Here is a 6,995-nt window from a genome sequence, read left to right as displayed (position 1 = left end):
CGGAGCGGCTGGTAGTTTCGAACCGCTGACCTTAAGGTTCGCAGCCCGATTGTTTAAGTGACTAAAAATTACTATTTCAGAAAATTTGCTTTTTATAATTTATTGCTCATTATAAGGGCAAAAAAAGATTAGGCCAACTGGTCAGATAGAGACTGATGAAACCCATGAGGTTTGTGACCCTTAGTCACCCTTCAAGTCTGAAACTGAAATCTCCTCCATGGCTAGATTTCTTTTTCATATTTTTATTAGTGTGTATATGAAAACCAAACAAAATCAAGCCAGTTACTGTCAATTTTTACTGTGGCCCAACATGTGTCCAATTAGAACAGTATGAACTCCATAGAGTTTCTAAGCCTGTACCCTTTTGTAAGCAGATCCCAGACCATTCTTCTGAAGCATCTCTCTGGGAGAGTCTGACCCATTTTACAATTTTTTCTCTCCTTAATTATACCAAAATTCTACTCCTCATAATCCAACATTCTTTGTAAATATTGTTTAATTTTCACTTTTATCTAGAATTCCTTGCAATAGATTTCCTTTAGGTTAAGGTTTTCTATTGGCTAAAAATTAATTGTGGGAATTTTAATTTACTTATTTGTAGAGTTCTGGTGTGGTGCTGTAGGATAAAGCACTAGACTACAAGGTCAGTTTGAACAGTAAAGTAGGCAGTTCAAATTCACCAGCGGCTCCTTGGAAACCCTATATAGGGTAGCTATGAATCAAGACCAACTCGACAGCACTTAGCAACAATAACAATTTGTAGACTTGGTCCTAATAGCCACATTGAACTTTTGGGAACAAATGTGTGGAATTAAGACTATGTGTGTATAAGGCCACACACATATACATGTTGTTGTCAGGAGCCATCAAGTCAGCTGTAATTCCTAGTAACTGTATGCACACTGGAAAGAAACTGTCTGGTCCTGCACCATCCTCACAATTGTTGTCAAGTTTGAATCTATTGTTGCTGCTGTGTCAATCCATCTTTTGGAGGACTTCTGTCTTGCTGACCTTCCAATTTTCCAAGCATGAGATTCTTCTCCAAGGACTGATTTTCTCTTGGTAATAAATCCAAAGTACAAGAGACAAAGTCTTGCTATCTTCACTTCTAAGGAGCTTTCTGGCTGCATTTCTTGGAAGACAGATTTACTCCTTCTGGTAGTCTGCAGTACTTTCAATATTATTTGCCAACACAAAAATTCAAATGCACCAATTCTTCTACAGTCTTCCTTAATCTTTGACCACCTTTCACATACAGCTGAGGACTGAAAAATACCAGGATTTGGGTCTAGCACACACCTTAGGACTCAAAGTGACAGCTTTGCTCTTGAACATGTTAATTTGGTCTTTTGCTGTAGATTTGCCTAATGCAATACTTCATTTGATTTCTTGACTGCTCTTTCCTCATGGAATTGATTTTGGATCCAAGCAGATTGAAGTCTGATAAAAATAAACTCTTTTTATCATGATGTTATTAACTGGTCCAATTATGAGAAGTCTCATTTTCTTTAAACTGAGGTGCAATCCATACTAAAGGCTGTAGTCTTTAATCTTCATTAATAAGTATTTCAAGTACTCTTTGCTCTCAACAGGTTGTTAATGCGTCTTCCTCAAATCCTGATGCCACGTTCTTCTTCATATAATCTAGTTTCTTGGTTTATTTGTTCAGCATACAAATTGAATAAGTATGGTGAAAACATACAGCCCTGGTGCACACCTTTCCTGATTTTAAGCCATTAAGGATTCCCTTGTTCTGTTTGAATGACAGCTACTTGGTCTGTGTGCATGTTCTTTAAGAACACAATTGAGTATTCTGGAATACGTACTCTTTGCAGTGTTATTATGTTTATTATCCACTCAGTTAAATGTCTTTGTATAGTAAATAAAGTAAATCTCTTTCTGGTAATCTCCGCTTTCAACTAAGATCCATCAGATATTATCAATGATATCACTAGTTCCATATCCTCTTCTGAATTTGTTTGAATTTTTGGCAATTTACTGTTAAGGCACTTCTGAAATTGTTTTTGAATTATCTTCAGGAAAATTTTGCTTGCACGTAATACTAATAATATTCTTGATGATTTCTGCATTCTGTTGAATCACCTTTCTTTAGAATGTGCACAAATATGTTGTTGTTGTTGTTAAATACTGTTGAGTCAGTTCTGACTCATAGCAACCCAGTGTAGGGTTACCGAGGAGCAGATGATGAGCTTGAACTGCTGACCTTGTGGTTCAAACTGACCTTGCAGTCCAGAGCATTAACCCTGCAGCACCATCTACTCAGATGGTTGGCTAGGTAGCAGTCTTCCAAATTTCTTGACATAGATGAATGGGTGTCTCAAGTGTTGCATCCGTTTGCTAAAACAATTCAATTTGTATTCCATCAATTATGTGGCCTTGTTTTAAGACAATACCTTCAACTGCAGCTTGAACTTTTCCTTCATTACCATTGGTTCTGGATCATATGGTACCTCTGGAAATGATTGAAGATCTACCAGTTCTTTTTGGTACGTGACTCTGTGTATTCCTTCTGTCTTCTTTTGTAGTTTCCAGTGCCATTCAATATTGTCCTTAGAAACATTCAATATTATCACCTGAGACTTGAAATTTTTTTCTGCAGTTCTTTTTTTAATGATCTTTTGCTTATTCTTGATGTCATTCCACAACTCTTCAAGTCTGCAGACATTAGTGTCTTGTGCATCAAATCTGTTCTTGAGATGACATCTCAATTCATGTGGGATATGTTCAAAGTCATATTTTGGTGCTCGTAGAATTGGCTTAATTTTTTTCTGCTTCAGCCTGAACTTACATATGAGCAATTAATGATCTGTTACATAGTCTGTCCCTGACCTTGTTTTGAATGATGATAATGAGCTCAGCTGCCCTCTCTTCTAACAGATGTAGTCAATTTTATTCCTTTGACTACTATTGGGTGAAGTCCTTGTTTATAGTTACTTTTTATGTTGTTGTAAAATGGTAGTTGCAATGAATAAGTCATTGTTGTTGTTGTTGTTAGGTGCCATCGAGTCAGTACTGATTCATAGCAACCTTACGCACAGCAGAACGAAACACTGCCCAATCTTGGGCCACCCTCACTACTGTTGCCATGCTTGAGTCCATCCATCTCATTGGGGCCAATCCATCTCATTGGGGATCTTCCTGTTTTTCTTTGACCCTCCACCTTGCCAAACATGATATCCTTGTTCAGACATATTGTCAGGAAGGACCAGTCACTGGAGAAGAATAAGTCAGTAGTCTTGCAAAATTTTATCATGCGATCTCTAGCAACATTTCTATCAACAAAGCCATATTTTCTAGCCATGGATCCTTCTTATTTGTTTCCTACTTTAGCATTCCAATCACCAGTAATTACCTTTGCATCTTCATAGCTTGTTTCATCAATTTCAGACTGAAGGAGTTGATTGTTGTTAATTGTTGTCGAGTCTGTTTCAACTCAGTGAATCTTTATAGGGTTTCCCAGGAGTAGCTAGTGGATTTGAACCACAGACATTGTGGTTAGCAGTCCAGTGCTTACCCTACAACACCACACCAGAATTTGAAAAAAGTTGGTAGAGTTCTTCAATTTTGTCATCACTGGCATTAGTGGTTGGTGAATAAACTTGAATAATAGTGGTATTAACTTGTCTTCATTGTTGTTGTTGTTAAGTGCCCTTGAGTCCATTCCAACTCAAAGCAACCCTGCACAGGGTTTCCGAGGAGTGGCTGGTGAGTTTGAACTACCAACCTTGCAGTTCAAACCAGCCTTTCAGTCCAGTGCTTATTCTACAGAGCAGGATTCCTGGTCTTCCTTGTAGGCATATGGATATTATTCTATTGTAGACAGCATTATACTTTAAGTTGGATCTTGAAATGTTCCATTTGATGATGCATGTGTTACCATTCCTCTTCACTTTGTCATTCCCAGCATAATATACCATAATGATTGTCTGACAAAATGGCCAATACTAGTCCATTTCAGCTTGCTAATACCTAGGATATCGATGTTTATGCCTTTCATTTAATTTTTGACAACTTCTATTTTACTACATTCCATCCTGATTATTAATGGATGTTTTTTTTTGAGTTGTGGTACATCAGTAAATGAAGGTCCTGAAAGCTTAACTCCATCCAGTCCACTAAGATCAACTCTACTTTGAGGAGGGAGATCTTTCCCATTTGCATTTTGATTGCCCTTCTACCTGAGGGGCTTATCTTCTGGCACTTTATCTGACAATGTCCCACTGTTAATCATAAGATTTTAAGTTGGTAATCTTTCAGAAGCTGTCTGCCTCCTCTTCATAGTCTGTCTTAGACTAGAAGTTCTGTTGAAACCTGTCCTGGTATTTAAAATACTGGTGGCAAAACTTCCATCATCACAGCAACACATAAGCCACCATAGTACGAGAAACTGACAGATGAGTATTAGATACATTTATGTACATGCACCAAATAGGTGGACTTCTAACCATTCTAGGTATCAGCCTACTTTAAAAAAGAAGCAAAACTTTATTAGGAATAGAGTATGTAGAAAAGAGTTTGTTGTCTCTTGTTTTAATTAATGAAACATTTACTACATATAGTGTATGTACACTTGTATAGCAGAATATGCAATAAATATGGATACTTTTTGTTGTTATTGTAAGATGCTGCTGAGTCAGTATTGACTCATAGAGACATTATGCACATCAGAATAAAACACTGTGCAAATCTCATGATCGCTGCAACACTTGAGTCTATTGCTGCTGCCACTGTGCCAGTCTGTCTCCTTGGGGTACTTTCTCTTTTTCACCTATCCTCCACTTGGCCAAGCATGATGTCTTTGTCCAGGTACTGTCCTTCCTGATAATATGTCAGAGTATGAGAGACTAAGTCTGGCCATCCTGGATTCTACAGAGAATTCTGATTGTACTTTTTCCAACACAGATTTGTTTGTCCTGGAAATCCATGGTGCTTTCAGTAGTCTCCTTCAACACTATAACTCAAATGCATCAATGCTTCTATGGTCGGCCTTATTCATTGTCCAACATGCGTACGAGACAATTGAAAATACCTTGGCTTATGTCGGTGAACCTAAGTTCTCAAACTGACATCTTTGTTCTTAAACACTTTAAAGAGATCTTACACAACAGATTTGCCTAGTGCAACACATTGTTTGATTTCTTGACAATTGCTTCCATGAGTGTTGATGGGTGGGTGATATTGCATAATGAAATCTTTGACAACTTCTGTCTTTTCTCCATTTACTATGATGTTATTTATTGGTTCAGTGGTGAGGATTTTTGTGTTCTTTACATTGAGGTAAATATTTATTAAGCTGGAGAGTGGATGAATAGGGCTGGGAAGGAGAAAGCAGGAATGAATGTCTTATAATGGGAAGGATCATGACCAATGAAGAATTAGAAGGTCAGGGTGGCAGAGTTTAGAAAATGAGAGGAAAATGTGTGAAATAAACCCAAGGAATAGGCAAGAACAGTCCATGCAGGGCCTCAGAGACCATGTTGAGAACTTTGGTCAGTATCCAGGAACAATGGAGATCATTAAAAAAGTTTAAGCAATGGTCTAGTTAGAAGTAGGATTGTGTATAAGATCAGATTTAAGCTTTATGAAAGATGGTGTGCCTGTATTATGGCGAATCGACTAGGGAAGGTCCAGGGTAATTGTAGCAAAGCTTTTGCAGTAGTTTAGGTAACAGATCATGGAAGACTGAACTAACGGCATCGTAGTGGAAACTGGGGTGGATGAGTTCAAGAGACATTTAGAAAACAAAGACAGTGTTAAATTGAATACAGGAGACAGGTGGAGGAGAGAGTCAAAGGCAATTTCAGGATTTGTTTTGCACACCTTAATGCATGATGTTGCTGTCATTCAGTGCCATTGAGTCAGTTCCAAACCATAGCACCCTGTATAGAGTTTATGAGGAGCAGCTGATGAGCTTGAACTGCCGACCTTGCAGTTCAAACGGCTTCACATTCTGGCGCATTAACCCATAGTACCACACCAGGACTCCGGCCTTAATGGATAGTGGGGTCTATTAACTGAGTTAGGGAAAATGAGGAAAATCAAGTTCAAGGTTAATATCATGACATCAAATTTGAGAAGTCTCAGTTCTTAACTGTGATGGGGAGATAATTGTTTACATGGATAATATTTTACAATATTGTGTTAATATATGGGTAATTGAAAATTAATACTTGAAAATATGCTTGAAGAGAGACAGAATAATTTCATCTTTAAAACAAAGGTGAAAAAGTGTTTTAACAGTCAGGAACTGGTTCACGTTGCTAAAGATAGCCTAATAAACAAAATACCCATTAACGTGAAAAACATCAGGGTTCTCATTCACATTGTTGTTTTAGTTGTTAGGTGCTATCTAGGTGATACTGACTCATAGCAATTCTGTGTGCAACAGAACAAAATACTGCCCGATACTGTGCCACCTCACAATCATTGCTATGCTTGAGCCCATTTCTGCTGCCACTGTGCCAATCCATCTCATTGGGAGTCTTCATCTTTTTCTCTGACCCTCCACTTTGCAAAACCTGATATCCTTCTCCAGGAACTGGTCCCTCCTGATAACATGTCTAAAGTATAAGAGATGAAGTCATCCTGGCTACAAAGGAACATTCTGGTTGTACTTCAACACAGATCTGTTTATTCTTTTGGCAGTCAATGGTACTTTTAATTTTCTACTCCAACACCATAACTCAAATGCATCAATTCTTCCATGGTATTCCTTATTCACTGTCCAACTTTCACATTCATATGAAGTTATTTTAAATACCTTGGCTTGGATCAGATGCTCCTTAGTCTTGAAACTGACATTATTGTATATGAACACTCTAAAGAAGTATTGTGCAACTGATTTGCCTGATGCAATATGTCATTTGATTTATTGACCACTGTTTCCATGTGTGTTAATGGTTGATTCAAGCAAAATGAAGTCTTTGACAACTTCAATCTTTTCTCCATTTATATGGATGTTGTTTATTGTTCAC

This window comes from Chrysochloris asiatica, unplaced genomic scaffold (assembly GCF_000296735.1).
Source record: "Chrysochloris asiatica unplaced genomic scaffold, ChrAsi1.0 scaffold00120, whole genome shotgun sequence".
Taxonomy (NCBI): Eukaryota; Metazoa; Chordata; class Mammalia; order Afrosoricida; family Chrysochloridae; genus Chrysochloris; species Chrysochloris asiatica.
The sequence above is the reverse complement of the archived record's forward strand: the minus strand, read 5'-3'. Positions refer to the sequence as shown.